Raw genomic sequence first — 17095 nt, 5'->3', positions numbered from 1 at the left:
GGGTTACCAACTCTGAACTTTGATTTCTCTTGGCGAACTGCACAGATAAGCGGATGCGCAAACTCATCTCGAATCTTGGCCGTTAGCACCAGTCGTCCATAGATTGTGCGGGCTGCTCACTCAGAAGTGAAAATCACAAGTGCGCGGTCGATTATGCAAGAAAACGCACATGGAAGTACTCACTCCCTTTGGCTCCCTGGGATTATCACACCCTTGTCACTTGCAACACGAGGTGCACGCGACCTCGTGCTTTAGGAAGAAGAAGAAGAAGAGTCAGCTAGCCTCAGTCAGGATCAGAGAAAGAAGAAGCATGCCTAGCTTTGAGATGAAGAAAGAGCGTGCGTGTGGAAGAGAAGGCACCTTCACACAGTAACAGCTCCGGTTTTCGCATCTCTTGGGTTTCGTCTCAGTGCTTGATGGTGGTGTGGTTTGTCCTGGTCCAGAGTTGGACGCACCAGCTGCTTTGTAAATGCAGAGCAACGGAGAAATTTAAATTACACGAGTTTGGTCGATCATGCACGCAGACGCAGACACACATGAAAGAGGAGAAAGTGGATTACTCGTCCTGCTCCCTGGTCCCAAAGGGATTGCGGCAATCCTGGCACTTGCAGTTTAAGGTGCACCCGCTCTTGCGCTTCAGAACAAGAAGAACCAGCTAGCCTCGGTCAGGATCAGGGAAGAAGACGATAGATGCAACGAGAGTACATGAAGAAAGAATGTGCGTGCACAAGATCGAATGCACGCAGCGACATGTCAAGCGACCGTGTACCACATGCAGTGGTACAGGTTGCCATTAGCTAAAGCACCAACGCTCAGCTTCCTCTTCGGAGTTCGGACCGACTTCCTCTTCACGAACTCCTTCTATAGCATCAGGACTTCCTTCTCGTTGCTCTCGATGTTCTGGCAGCACTTGCAAACTCAGTCCTCGGAGCAAAGCCAGTTCCCGTTGAAACAAGCGCAGTAGCTGTCAAGCAACGGTTAGATGGCACTGGAAAATCAGTATACAGATTGACTAGTTGATTGGATGGGTCTGGTTCAGATAATTCAGTGGGTCTGTGCATACCAATCGAGGCATTTGGTGCTGACGCAGCAGCACCTTGGCTGCACTGCCTGTCACTTTGACTCTGGCTCCGGCTCTGCTTCGTCAGGTATGTCACTTGTGCCACCCGTACCATCTTGCACCAGCACCCCTCGTAATAATTGACGAAATCCATCTCGACTGCCGATGGGGAGGTATCTCTGCAATGCACAAGGTGAGAGTATGAGACAATGGTTCAAGCAAATGATGTTCTCAAGTATTACACTTCAAGTTTCATGCACAACTATAGATATCAAAGGCAGGCCAAACCAAGAATCTCATCCAGTTTGTAGAAGCAGCTGAATAGAGAACAACAGGGATCAGGGAGATAAACTAATTCAGGTATTCAATTCAGATAAACCAACAATAAGATTTTGCTTAGAAAACAAAACTAGTAGAAATCTATAACAAGGGAAAAAAGTAGAAGAAGACATGAATTCTGTTTAGCGCTTGAGCTAGAGAAATTGCAAGCCAACAACAAAAGCAGCACAGATATCTACTAGCCTAGAACTTGACAAATCGGGTCCTCGTAGATTTGTTGTCATGGCAAAGGAGAATCTACTAAAGATTGTTAGGCACAAATAATGTAAGTGATTTTCTTTCGAGATAGGATTTTCAGCACCCAGGTGCCCCTACACCCTCTATGAACAGTAAATTCAAAACAAAATCAAAACAAATCAAAAAAATCTGAAACTTTGGGACATCGAACATCATGAAACTTTTGATGATCTTGCAAAGTTTTAGCTAAAAATAACATTCGAAGAGCACTCAAATAAAAAAACAAAATCATTGTTCAAAGTTTATGTACATTTTTGAGCAGTGATTTTGTTTTTTTGGGTGAGGGCTCCACGAAGGTTATTTGTTTCTGAATTTTTGCATGAACATCAAACCTTTGATAATCTTTGATCCCGGAAAGTTTCAGATTTTTTTGATTTTTTTCAATTTAATATGAATTTACTGTTCATGAGGGTGTAGGGGCACCCAGGAGCTGTTAGACATTTCTCTTTTCTTTTTCATCTGTAGATTGTTGTTTGGGTAGCAAGTTACTTCTTCACTAGTAGAACTAGGTAGAAAAGCGAATGTGCAATGCCAAGGTATAGGGATGTTGGGGAGGCTTTATGTGGAGAAGCCCGGAAAATCAGTTGAGGCAACAAGGTGAAGCCGACGGTAGCAGGGTGGAGGCGGCCTGCGGCAACTTTTCTCATGCGTGTGGGGTGATGTCTTGCGTAGCTGTGACGCCCCGAGACCGTTGTGCCAGATGTCTTCCAGTTATTTGCTGTTGTTGCCTTGTCTTTTGCTTGCGTGTCATGCTTTTCGTATCATGTCATCATGTGCATCGCATTTGCATGCATGTTCGTCTCATGCGTCCGAGCTTTTTCCCCGTTATCCGTTTTGCAATCCGGCGCTCCTATGTCCTCCGGTGTTCCCTTTTACCTCTTTTCGTGTGCGGGTGTTAAACATTCTCTGATTGGACCGAGACTTGCCAAGCGGCCTTGGTTTACTACCGGTAGACCGCCTGTCAAGTTTCGTGTCATTTGGACTTCGTTTGATACTCCAACGGTTAACCGAGGGACCGAAAAGGCCTCGTGTGTGTTGCAGCCCAACACCCCTCCAAAGTGGCCCGAAACCCACCTAAACCCCTTCCATCATCTAGGTCGTTCGATCACGATCGCGTGGCCGAAAACCGCACCTCATTTGGAGCCTTCTAGCTCCTCCTACCTATAAATATAGCCTCCTCCCTAAAATCCCGGGTCTCTTCCCCCTAACCCTAGCAAATTTTCACTGCCGCGCGCTGGACAACGTCCGCCGCCACCGGACATCCCCGCCGCCGCCAATCGTATGCCGCCACGTGGTGCGCCGCCGCTCTCCCCGCCGCCGGCCGGGGCGAGCCCGATTCGGGCCCCCCGAGCCCATCTCCTCCGCGCCGCCCGCTCGCGCCAGCTCCCTTCGCCGCACCTCCTTCCGCGCCCGACGCCGACGCCCGCTTCCTTCCCCACGCCGGCGAGCTCCCAACTCCGGCGGACCTCGTCGCCGGCGCCCTGCTCGTCGCCAGCGCCCTGTGCGCCGCCCCGCGCCGCGGTTGCCGCCCCACCTCGCCGTCCCGACGACCCGCGGCCGGATCCGGCCCCTACCTCACCGGATCCGTCGCCTAAGAGCTCCGGCGAGCTTCCCCGCGGCCCTCCTCCGACGACCTCGTCCAAGAACTCCGGCGACCTCGATTTCCATGCATGAGCCCGATCCAGATCTGTAACAGAGAGGTCGACCCAATTTTGCCTGTCCCAGATATTTTTAGCATTTTTCCGCATGTCTTAACTCTGCAACCGTTGCTCTGATTCATGCGTGTAGCATATCGAAATGTTCGACTCGACGAGTACTTCATTTCATCTCATTGCACCATGTTCATTTGGGTTCATCTTGATGCCCTAAATGCTGTTGGAAGAGTGCTAGTTTCCCTAAATTTTTGCCATGATTGATGTGTGCCTCCTATGAACTTGAGCTCTACATGTGTTTTGAAGTATGCCATGCCATCTTTACAGGTGTGTATGCCATGTATTTTTTTGATCTTTGTGGTGACTAGCATAAGCCTGCAAACTAGCCCTCGTAATGTTGCTGATTTCAGGGACTTAGAAATATTCTAAGTCTTTGTCCTGTTGATATTTTATGCCATGTATTCATGTTGCTACAGAGTGATCCATGCCTCTTTTGAGCATGATCAGTAAGGATGTTTTGTAGATATTGCGGTGCTCTATCCATCCATGTCTTTGTTTGCATTTATGGAGCACCCTAGCTTGAGTCAATCGAGCTCTACTTTTGCTATAAAATGTTCCTGGCAGATTGTTTACATGTTAAGCAATTTTGCCGAGGTTGTTGTAGTTGATCCATGCATGATATGTTGTTGTTCTTGCCATGTTTAGCTTCTATGCCATGTCTACTTGCTGGATGTATGCTTAGTTTGTCATGCAATGCCTTGTGATGAGTGCATCGAGCTCGTTAACACTAGTGCAGAACCGGGCAATAGCACCGGTTCGTAAGGCCCTTTAGTGCCGGTTCAGGAACCGGCACTAAAGTTTCAGCACTAAAGGCCCCCCCCTTTAGTACCGGTTCAGCACGAACCGGTGCTAAAGGGGAACCACGTGGCACGAGCCAGCTCCGGGGGCCGGGAGCCCTTTAGTACCGGTTGGTAACACCAACCTGTACTAAATGGTTGTGGGTTTTTGTTTTATTTTGTATTTTTCAATTAAATTTGTGTTATCAATTTAATTTAGGATTGTTTTACGTTATAATGAGTTGTAGTCGTCATCATCATCATCATCATCGCATATTAATAAATAAATAAACTCTAGCTAGCTAAAAATCATCATAGTCGTCTAATTACCACTATTTAATCATCATAGTCATTACCGCTAGCTATCTAATCATCATCAACGCTGGCTAGCTTAAAGAGGAAACATTCACTTTGTAACAGAAGCAAAGATATCATCAAGTTCAACATAATCATCACCAACATCGAAGTTCAGGACACGGACATGAGACAAGTACTAATTAAGAGCATGAACTAGTAGCTACTGATCCTGCTGCTCCCTCTCAGGTAGAATAGCATAGAACATGTATAGCTCTCCTGATTTATCATACTGGAGCATGCAGATGAATCTGTCTCCTAATCTTGGGTTGCGCTTCTCTTTACTGCCCCCTAGTACTTCTCTGCGATCGTTAACAATTTTGCTTCAATCTTTCACTATTAAGCATTCTTTGCTTTCAGAAATCCTGAATGCACTCATGTGCAATGTAGGAAATCTTGGTCGTAAGCTAACCATTGACATGCGACCTTTTGTCTCGAGCCACTGAGGCACAACTATCATCGGAAGTCCCTTTTGAACAACATCGTATAGTAATTAATATACTAAGCAATGAAAGTTTAGCTTCAAAAATAATGTATGCAAAAGATGCACTAATTAAGGACAAATATTTAAAATCTTACCATCTTTTGATTATAGATGTGACCGTAGTTCAATACAATCACCATTGGTCGCACGTTTTGAGTACTAACATTTCTAAGTTTAGGAAATTTTTTTGTCTTGACAGTATTAAGATCCTCAAGCCATGAAACATAATGACTTATCTCCTCGCAGTTTAGTTGAGCCCCGGGGCAGTAGTAGGTCCTGTCTACCAAGCGCCGGACATGTTTGCTTGAACCGAAATAAGCTGACAATACAAATTAGTTGTCAACTATTTTTGAATAAACTGTATGAAAGACATAAACATATGCATGCATGGTTGAGAAAAACTCACCAAATGGTAGAACTGGAGGCGTTTGCACATCGACCCAGATGTCTATATTACCTTCAATATCATCTTCCGGACGAATATCAAAGGTGATAACCATATCAGGCTCAAATGCATAAGCCTTGCATAGTGCTTGCCAAGTTTTGCATTCAAAATGGGTGTATGTGTCTCCATTATATAATTTGACGTTGAAAGTATACCCATGCTCCGTCTTCAAGTAAACTCTCTTTACCTCCATATCATCTATAGCACTAAAACCTATCTTATCCAAGACAAAAATTCTTGTATGGCAGGGGATGCGCTAGTAGAATAGTGAAAATTTAAAATTATAAGTTGAAGCAAATGAAGCATAAGTTTTGCATTCAAATAATAATTGACAAAGTGACTTACTGTATCAACTTCGAATGTCTCATCCAGATTGATGCTGAAGCGCCTACCATCAACAAGGAAATTTTGGTCGCACAGGCCGCGCTGGTCTTCACAGTGTTCGCACATAATAAAATCTTTTTCGTCGTCAGATGACATTTCCTATGTTCATATAGGTGAAACATTAAACACCTATATCTAGCCAAATATATATTCATCTAACATTTGACATTAATATATCTAACTATATATTCAATTGACATTACTATATATTTAACTTTTTTATCTAATTCATCTAACATTCGACATTAATCTAACATTTATATAAACTCAAAATATATAAAAATTAAATAAACAGAAAAACTCATTAACAAATAATATTTTAATTAGATCATCAAATCTCATATACCTAAATTTTCTTACTAAAAATAAACTAGTTATATTAATTATTCAACTAGTTCTAATCTCATATACCTAAATTTTCTTACTAAAAATAAACTAGTTATATTAATTATTCAACTAGTTCTAATCTCTAGTTCGACAATTTTTCTATCTAGCTAGCTAATTCATCTAACATTCGACATTAATCTAACATTCGATCATCTAATTAACTTTTCTAAAAAACAGAAAATAAGTAAAAATATGTGTGTGTGTATGTGTGTGTGTATGCATGTGTGTGTATATATACGTATATGTGTGTACGTATGTGTGTATGTGTGTGTGTATGCGTGTGTGTGTGGTATATGTGTGTGTGTGCGGTCTCGTACGCCGCCGCCCCGTATGTACGAGCGGGGGCGCCGGCGTACGGGGCGGGGGCGCCGGTGTGTGTGTGTGTGTATGTGTGTGTATGTATGTGTGTGTATGTGTGTGCGGGAGCGAGAGAGAGACGTACGGCCGCGGCGATGACGACGAACGGCGGCGGCGTTCGGGGCGGCAGCGCGAGACGACGACGACGACGGGCGGCGGCGGGGACAGCGACAATGACGACGGACGGCGGTACGGGCGACGGGCGGCGACGACGGGATCGATCGGCGCGCGCGGCGGAGGTTGGAGACGAAGTGGGGAGATGAAACTGAAATTTTCGTAAGTGCTATATATATAGGATGGGCCTTTAGTACCGGTTCGTGGCTCCAACCGGTACTAAAGGCCTATTTTCGTCAGGCCAAGCGGCGGGAAACGAAGGCCTTTAGTACCGGTTGGAGCCACCAACCGGTACTAAAGGGGGGCCTTTCGTACCGGTTGGAGCCACCAACCGGTACCAAAGGCCTTGCGCTGCCACCCCAAAGTTTAGTCCCACCTCGCCCGGCGCAGGGCAGCCGCACTGATTTATAAATCCAGCCGCGACTACCTCTTCGAACTCATCTATATAGCAGGCTTCTCGGCCTAATTAATTAGGGCACGCTGCCTTGTGAGCCTGCTGGCCCGTCTGGGCCTGCATTTGCACACCCTAGGTCTGGCAGGCCCACTGGGCAGCGTGCCAACAAATTTTTTATATAGTTTTTTTGTTTTCTGCATTACTTATTTTCTTCTATTTATTTTTGAGTATTTTTTTATATAGTTTTTTCTTTTCTGCATTATTTATTTTCTTCTATTTATTTTCTTCTGGAAATTGAATGCTGCATACTGAACAATTAGGTAAATGACCGAAAAACAACAAATGATGTCAGAACATGTTAGAAATTGATGATGTCGCATTAAATGCTGCATACTGAACACAAAAAAAGTCCGGAGTTTAAATAAGTTATTAAAAATAAAAAAGAGGTGCAATGCTGGTTAATTTGCTTCAAGCCTTTCGGAATAGTGTAGACTGCACTGCACATAGCTCAGTGCAATCTATGCTATTCCGCAAGGCTTGAAGCTAATCAACATGGATCACAAGATAGTTTGGTTAAATTGCATTACTTGTAAGTCCAGTTAACATGGATGCTTATGATGCAAGAGCAATAGCAAAAGTGAAAATTTGGCACAAATAGGTAGTTGTGTAACTAAAATAGGTAGGAGGAGAGATCGATAGCTCTTATGCCACAAAAAAGAAGTTGTATCAAACCTTTTATGTCGGATCTAGAACAAACCAATTGGTATCGCCATCATACAGCCCAACCGTTGCTCGTGATGCATATATATGCATATCAAATGCACGGTTGGACGTATGATGGCGAATCCGAATGATTTGTATTCAGTCGATGAACTGGTAGATGTATGCAGTCGATCAACTGGTAGATGTATGTAGTCAATGAACTGAAAGACTTATGCAGGGAAGGCGAGAGGTGGGCTATATACAGGGTCGTCTGGCTCACAAAGTGATTGTGGTAGTTTCGATCCAACGACTCACATGAGCTAGGAAGAAACACACCCTTGATCCAACGACTCGCAAGAGCTAGAAAGAAACACACGATCCGTGTGATTCTTCCTGATTGGTGGGATGCACATTAGTACCCACTCCGTACTCCGAAACCCTGATACTCGGAAAGAGTTTGTCCAGTTTGTACACGAAGTGCGTCCAGTTTTTGCCGTGACCCTCTCTACTCTTTCGCGCATGCTATGCGGGTGATATGATGATACCATGCCAAGTTTCAACATTTTCAGGATTTATTTTGTAGTGATTTTCAATTTCACGGTCATTTAGCTCTCTAAACAATTAGGTAAATGACCGAAAAACAACAAATGATGTCAGAACATGTTGGAAATTGACGACGTCGCTTTAAATGCTGCATACTAAACACAAAAGAAGTCCGGAGTTCAAATAAGTTTAAAAAACATTGAAGTGGCCATGTAACAGATGAGTTCTCGTCCGAAACCCTGATACTCGGAAAGAGTTTGTCCAGTTTGTACACGAAGTGCGTCCAGTTTTTGCCGTGACCCTCTCTACTCTTTCGCGCATGCTATGCGGGTGATATGATGATACCATGCCAAGTTTCAACATTTTCAGGATTCATTTTGTAGTGATTTTCAATTTTACGGTCATTTAGCTCTCTAAAAATTAGGTAAATGACCGAAAAACAACAAATGATGTCAGAACTTGTTGGAAATTGATGACGTCGCTTTAAATGCTGCATACTGAACACAAAAGAAGTCCGGAGTTTAAATAAGTTATTAAAAATAAAAAAGAGGTGCAATGCTGGTTAATTTGCTTCAAGCCTTTCGGAATAGTGTAGACTGCACTGCACATAGCTCAGTGCAATCTATGCTATTCCGCAAGGCTTGAAGCTAATCAACATGTAGATGAGCATTGCAACTCTTCGTCATTGTCTGTGCACTCACGGCTTATAAACCGCTCATACGGCCTCTCTCTTGGCGAGGTGGGACAAAAACAGCTTGCCATAACCTCATTAGTACCGGTTCGTGGTACGAACCGGCACTAAATGGTGATGGTGGGGCCATAGCCTGACCGCAGGCTGACACAGCCTCTTTAGTACCGGTTCGTGGGATGAACCGGTACTAAAGGTTCGCCACGAACCGGTACTATTGATCGCCGCCACAAACCGGCACTAATGTACACATTAGTGCCGGCTCTAATTCAAACCGGCACTAATGTGCTTCACGTTTGACCCTTTTTCTACTAGTGTAACATGCCTACTTGATATCTGTTTTGCCATGTTCCAGTTTTCTGCTAAGTCCGAATCTATTAATGATAATTGCTATGTTCACGTGGTTGCCATTGTATTTTCTGATCCCTTTTGGCTCAAGGTTAGTAAGGGACTTTTGTTGTATGCTTTGAGTAGCTTCATGCCATGCTTTGCTTTGCCATGATATGTTCCTGTAGCATGTTGTTATCTTGCTCTAAACTTTGGTTCCTGATGTTAAATTCCTGTCATGTTGTTATTTTCACTAAGTCTGTAACCTGTTATCTTTTGCACTTTTGCCATGCTTGTTTGAACCTGCTATTGAGTGAATTAGCCGTAGCTCAGTGTTCATCTTTTGTCAAGCATTTTGAGTGGATCCCTGCCATGTGTTGCTATTATGTTAGAGTGCTGTAGCTTGTTGTTTTTGATGCATTTAGATGGCCATGTGCTGTTAATCGCAGACCGGTGCCATATTTGTTTTGCTTGTCATTTGCAAACCGTGCATCCGATTCCGGTGATCTTTATATCGATTTCGACCGAAATCAACTCCTCTTTCCAATGGCACTCTTGGTTTTCCAAGTTGAGGCCAGGTTCAATCTTTCCTTTCCGAAGCATGCATATGCATTGCATATCACATCCCGCATATCATGCCATGTTTTGCATCATTGTGGCTTGTGCATTACACGTGGTTGATGGTTGTTCCCTTTGCTTGTGTTCTTGCTTTGGGTAGAGCCGGGAGCCGAGTTCGTGATCGAGGAACCCGTTGAGTATGTTTATGAGGTTCAAGCTAACGTCAACTTGGAGAACTTTACAGGAAAGATGACCATACCCTCGAAATCACTTCTATCTTTGCTTGCTAGATGCTCGGTCTTTTGCTATGCCTATGCTACGATACCTACCAATTGCTAATCATGCCTCCCATATTGCCATGAACCTCTCACCCACCTTGTCCTAGCAAACCGTTGTTTGGCTATGTTACCGCTTTGCTCAGCCCCTCTTATAGCGTTGTTAGTTGCAGGTGAAGATTGGAGTTAGTTCCTTGTTGGAACATGGATATTTGTTGGGACATCACAATATCTCTTATTTAATTAATGCATCTATATACTTGGTAAAGGGTGGAAGGCTCGGCCTCATGCCTGGTGTTTTGTTCCACTCTTGCCGCCCTAGTTTCTGTCATACCGGTGTTATGTTCCTTGATTTTGCATTCCTTACACGGTTGGGTTATAATGGGAACCCCTTGACAGTTCGCCTTGAATAAAACTCCTCCAGCAAGGCCCAACTTAGGTTTTACCATTTGCCACCTAAGCCTTTTTCCCTTGGGTTCTGCAGACTCAAGGGTCATCTTTATTTTAAACCCCCCGGGCCAGTGCTCCTCTGAGTGTTGGTCCAAACTAGATCCCTTTGCAGCACCCCCTCGGGAAACTCGAGGTTTGGTTTTAGTTGTACGAAGCGCTCATCCGATGTGCCCTGAGAACGAGATATGTGCAGCTCCTATCGGGATTTGTCGGCACATTCGGGTGGCTTTGCTGATCTTGTTTTACTATTGTCGAAATGTCTTGTAACCGGGATTCCGAGCCTGATCAGGTCTTCCTGGGAGAAGGAATATCCTTCGTTGACCATGAGATCTTGTGATGGGCTAAGTTGGGACACCCCTGCAGGGATTTGAACTTTCAAAAGCCGTGCCTGCGGTTACGGACAGATGGGAATTTGTTAATGTCTGGTTGTAGAAAACCTAAAGCCTAACTTAATTAAAATGGATCAACCGAGTGTGTAGCCGTGATGGTCTCTTTCCGGCGGAGTTCGGGAAGTGAACACGGTGTTGGAGTTATGCTTGACGTAGGTTGTTCTAGGGTCACTTCTTGATCATAGTTTTTCGACCATGCCTTTGCCTTCTCTTCTCGCTCTCTTTTGCGTATGTTAGCTGATACGCCCATTTTGCATCATGCTTTTATATCGATATTTATCGCATTATGGACTGTTATTTCACTTTATATCACAATACTTATGGCTATTCTCTCTTATTTTACAAGGTTTACATAAGGAGGGAGAATGCCGGCAGCTGGAATTCTGGGCTGAAAAAGGAGCAAATATTAGAGACCTATTCTGCGCAACTCCAAAAGTCCTGAAACTCCACGGAACGTCTTAAAAGAAATAAAGAAAAATCCATGCCAAAGATGAAGGCCAGGGGGCCCACACCCTTCTCACGAGGGTGGGGGGCGCGCCCCCCTAGGGCGCGCCCCCTACCTCGTGGGCCCCCTAGTGGATCTCCGATGTCCATCTTCTCCTATATGAAGTCCTTCGATGAGAAAAAAATAAGAAGCAACCTTTCGGGACGAGACTCCGCCGCCACGAGGCGGAACCAAGGCGGAACCAATCTAGAGCTCTGGCAGAGCTGTTTTGCCGGGGAAACTTCCCTCCAGGAGGGGGAAATCATCACCATCGTCATCACCAACGCTCCTCTCATCGGGAGAGGGTAATCTCCATAAACATCTTCACTAGCACCATCTCATCTCCAAACCCTAGTTCATCTCTTGTATCCAATTCTTGTCTCAAAGTCCGGGATTGGTGCTAGTAGGTTGCTAGTAGTGTTGATTACTCCTTGTAGTTGATGCTAGTTGGTTTAATTGGTGGAAGATCATATGTTCAGATCCTATATGCATATTATTACCCCTCTGATTAAGAACATGAATATGCTTTGTGAGTAACTACGTTCGTTCCTGAGGACAAGGGAGAAGTCTTGCTATGAGTAGTCATGTGAATTTGGTATTCGTTTGATATTTTGATAAGATGTATGTTGTCTAGCCTCTAGTGGTGTTATGTGAACGTCGACTACATAACACTTCACCATTATTTGGGCCTAGAGGAAGGCATTGGGAAGTAATAAGTAGATGATGGGTTGCTAGAGTGACAGAAGCTTAAACCCTAGTTTATGCGTTGCTTCGTAAGGGGCTGATTTGGATCCATATGTTTCATGCTATGGTTAGGTTTACCTTAATACTTTTGTTGTAGTTGCGGATGCTTGCAATAGAGGTTAATCATAAGTGGGATGCTTGTTCAAGTAAGAACAGCACCCAAGCACGGGTCCACCCACATATCAAATTATCAAAGTATCGAACACGAATCATATGAACGTGATGAAAACTAGCTTGACGATATTCCCATGTGTCCTCGGGAGCGCTTTCCCTAGTATAAGAGTTTGTCCCGACTTGTCCTTTGCTACAAAAAGGATTGGGCCACCTTGCTGCACCTTATTTACTTTTGTTACTTGTTGCTCGTTACAATTTACCTTATTACAAAACTATCTGTTACCACTTATTTCAGTACTTGCAGAGAATACCTTGCTGAAAACCGCTTATCATTTCCTTCTGCTCCTCGTTGAGTTCGACACTCTTACTTATCGAAAGGACTACGATAGATCCCCTATACTTGTGGGTCATCAAGACTCTTTTCTGGCGCCGTTCCCGGGGAGTGTAGCACCTTTGGTAAATGGAATTTGGTAAGGAAAAATTTATATAGTGTGCTGAAATTTACTGTCTCTTGTTACTATGGAAAGTAATTCTCTGAGGGGCTTGTTCGGGGTATCTTCACCCTGTCCAGTAGAGCAAAGAGTTGCTCCTCAACCTACTGAACCTATTAATGAAAAGTCCTTTTGAATTTCTTGTGGCTATGATGGAAAAACTGCTAGCTAATCCTTTTACAGGAGATGGAACAAAACATCCTGATGAGCACTTAATATATGTGGATGAAGTTTGTGGATTATTTAAGCTTGCAGGTATACCCGATGATGTTGCTAGGAAGAAGGTCTTCCCTTTATCTTTGAAGGGAGACACATTGATATGGTATAGGCTATGTGATGATATGAGATCGTGGGACTATAAAAGATTGAAGCTGGAATTTCATCAAAAGTATTACCCTATGCATCTTGTTCATCGTGATCGCAATTATATATATAATTTCTTGCCTCGTGAAGGAGAAAGCATCGCTCAAGCTTGGGGGAGGCTTAAATCAATGTTATATTCATGCCCCAATCATGAGCTCCAGAGAGAAATAATTATGCAAAGTTTTTATGCCCGGCTTTCTGAAAACAATCGCAACATGCTCGATACTTCTTGTGCTGGCTCTTTTATGATGAAGACAATTGAATTCAGATGGAATTTATTGGATAGAATTAAACGCAACTCTGAAGATTGGGACCTCGACGAAGGTAAGGAGTCAGGTATGACACCCAAGTTTGATTGTGTTAAATCTTTTATGGATACCGATATTTTCTGTAAGTTTAGCACTAAATATGGACTTGATTCTGAGATAGTAGCTTCTTTCTATGAATCTTTTGCTACCTATGTTGATCTCCCTAAGGAGGAGTGGTTTAAATATCATCCTCCCATAGAAGTAAAAGTAGATGCACCTACTAAAGTTGAAGAAAAGACTGTCACTTATAATGATCCTATTGTTCCTACTTCTTATATTGAGAAACCACCTTTCCCTGTTAGAATAAAGGGTCATGCTAAAGCTTCAACTGTTGTTCGTAAAAGAAATATTAGAACTTATACACCTCCTGAGCAAGTTAAAGTAGAACCTAATATTGCTATTGTTAAAGATCTCTTGTCTGATAATATGGATGGGCATGTTATTCAGTTCGAAGGTGAAACTGCTAGAATTGCTAAACCGTGTGATAAGGATAAACATAGACCTGTGGTAGGCGTGCCTGTTATTTCTGTTAAAATAGGAGATCATTGTTATCATGGCTTATGTGATATGGGTGCTAGTGCTAGTGTTATACCTCATGACTTATACAAAGAAATTAAGAATGAAATTGCACCTGTTGAGTTAGAAGATATTGATGTTACTATTAAACTTGCTAATAGAGATACTATTGTGTCGGCGTTTTGGGAACAGGGGTCCCCAGACTTGCCTGCCTGCGGCCTATGGCGTGGCTCAAATGGGGGCCCGGCACGGCCCATCTTCATCAACACAAGGCTCAAGACCCTCGCGAGGCGGACGACGCAGCGCATCCTTAGGCGGAGCCTCATCAGGCTGGCTCGCGAGGAGGCGGAGATATCAAGGTGGGGTACCTCGCGAGGTGCCCATGACATGAGCCATGACGACTCAGGGCGCCATGCGGGTGCCAGCGCGCGCAACGTCCTTCTTTCCTCTTTGGTGCAAAGGGGACAAGCGTAGCCGCGGAGTACCGAGGCATTAGGCAAAGGTTGCCACTTCGGTGCAACGAGACCAAGACCAGGTGGACCACGAGACGGAGGTCACCATGGAGCCCAGCACGGCGTCATCACCAGAGCCTTTGGCAGGCGAAGACCAACTTTAGTCAGGATAAGAGTACTTGCTGTCCCCCTTCAAATTAGCCCGCCATTGTTGGCTCCCTTCCCGCTCAATATTTGGGAAGAGGACCAGGGCCTCTATAAATAGGACTAGCCACCCACGTAGCAAGGGGGTTAGAGGATCATCTCGTTGGAGAGAAAGTGAGAGAGAGAAAGGTGACTGAACTCCACCTAGCAGTTCATCGCCCCAGCCAAGAGCAGACCCTCGTGAGGCTGTTCTTCCTTGTATTGTTCATCATCTCCAGCCCCAAGAGGCAATCCACCAACCACACACTGGAGTAGGGTATTACACCACAATGGTGGCCCGAACCAGTATAAATCTTGTGTCCCTTGTGCAGTTCTTTCAGTAGTTTAGATCCTTGCGAGACGGAGAGGTAGGAGGCGTGATCTCCGCGCGCACCCCAGTGTTCGAACCTTAAGGGTCTGCTGGAACCCACGAATCCGACATTTGGCGCGCCAGGTAGGGTTGCGCCGGAATTCGTCTTCCACCACTCCGTGCCCCGTCGCGCCTTCATCACCATGCCCGGCGACCAGGAGGGCAACCCCGACCCGTGGGCTGCGTGGCCCAAACGCGCAGAACCGCTTGCCTCGGGCGACCCTGCGCCCCAGGCAGCTCGCGGTCCGTAGGGCGCTGCGGGCCGCGGGCGATGCAGACAGACTTCGGCAACTCTTACGCCGCGGCAGGCTCGGTCGGCAGCAAGGGCCTCCAATCACGCCGCAACGATGACACCATACGCCCGCCGGGAGTAGGCGAACTCGAGGGCCGTGCTCACAGTAGCCCGAGAGCTGCTGCGGTGCAGACTGCTGGAGGGCGGCCACGACGTGCTACTGGAGCGGGTGGCCGAGCTCCTGGGCTTCGCCGCCTCGGGGGCTCACCCCTTTTCCACCCAGCTCCCGTCTCAAGCCCAGGGCGACCCGCACGGGGCCTCCGCGCGCACCCGCGGGCCCCAAGGCTACTCCGACGCCAGTAAGGCTGTCAGCACCGGACCGGCGGCGGCGCTGCCCCCGCCGCCGGCCCGCAAAGAAGAAGGACTCGACGCGACTCGCGGCCCCGGAGGACGGCCGCGTTGCCACCCCGCAGCAGGCGTGACAGGTGGGATCGCGTGGCACGCGGGGCGTCACGGCATGGCACACGGGATGACGGCGACGGAAGAGTACGTGCCCCTCATGATGGACCAAGGACACCCTCACGAGGACGAACAAGGCTCGCTCCTCGGCCCAGGCTGGGGGGACGAGGCAATGGAAGCTGAGCCCTTCCAGGAGCTCCGGGACGAACCCGCTGGCCACGCTGGAGGCAACGATTATCGGGCACCGCTAACTCTTCAGGGGCAGGTGCCCGGCTCCCACAGTCTCCTACCCCTCGGGAGGAGGGCGCAGGGGGCTGCAGGAGAGGGGCCGGGATCCGACATTACCACCGCGGCGTTCGGAGCAAGGCGTTCTCAGGAGGTAGGCCCTCTGCTGGGGAGGTGCCCTAGGGCCTACCCCTGGTAGAGGACCCGTGGTCGTCGGGGGAACCGCTGGCGACTGCTCTACCCCATCGAGCGGCGTCCTGGGTTCCGGTCGTTGCTGATGGCACTAGAGTGTGGTGCAAGGCGGGGCCCACGTCTGGCGATATGAAGCAAGGCCAGTACCTGTGAAGAAGGCCCAGTGCCTGTGAAGCTCGCCGCCCCGTGACACTCTCACGTAATAATGAGTGGGGCTGTACACGCCCCGGAGTCTCAGGGGTGCCGGCCTCAGGCCCTGGGGCTCCCTCCCACGCCCAGTGGACAGCACTTAGCTCCGCGCTGGTGAGAAGACGTCGAAGACTAGATTAGGTGCCGGACACGGCCTTTTGTCTGCCTTTTGTTGCCTTTCCCTTTGGCTGTAGCTTTTCTCTCGCTGGATTTAAGTTGGATTCGAATTTGAGCTTTGCGTGTGTTCGGGGAAGGGGTGCTTGTTCTCGCTCGAGCTATTTCTCGCGTTCTGGTTACCGCTTCGCCACAGCTGCCTCCCCTCGCGAGCCCCTCGCGAGTCGGGTTAGGCCAGGCTCGTGCGCAGCCCAGGCTGCCGCTGTCACTCCCTCGCGAGATGACCTCCTGGTGCTTGCGGAGGTTGTCTTCTCATAAAAAGGCCCAGAGCCTGTGAAGCAAGGCGAGTGCCTGTGAAGCCCTCGCGTTCTGGAAAAGGCCCAGAGCCTGTGAAGCAAGGCGAGTTCCTGTGAAGACCTCGCATTCTGGAAAAGGCCCAGAGCCTGTGAAGCAAGGCGAGTGCCTGTGAAGCCCTCGCGTTCTGGAAAAGGCCCAGAGCCTGTGAAGCAAGGCGAGTGCCTGTGAAGCCCTCGCGTTCTGGAAAAGGCCCGGAGCCTGTGAAGCAAGGCGAGTGCCTGTGAAGCCCTCGTGTTCTGGAAAAGGCCCGGAGCCTGTGAAGAAGGCGAACGCCTGTGGAGCCATCCCGATTAGGAGAAGGCCCAGAGCCTGTGAAGGAGGCCAACG

Source organism: Triticum dicoccoides, chromosome 1A (assembly GCF_002162155.2).
Source record: "Triticum dicoccoides isolate Atlit2015 ecotype Zavitan chromosome 1A, WEW_v2.0, whole genome shotgun sequence".
Classification (NCBI taxonomy): Eukaryota; Viridiplantae; Streptophyta; class Magnoliopsida; order Poales; family Poaceae; genus Triticum; species Triticum dicoccoides.
This window is presented reverse-complemented; position numbering follows the sequence as displayed.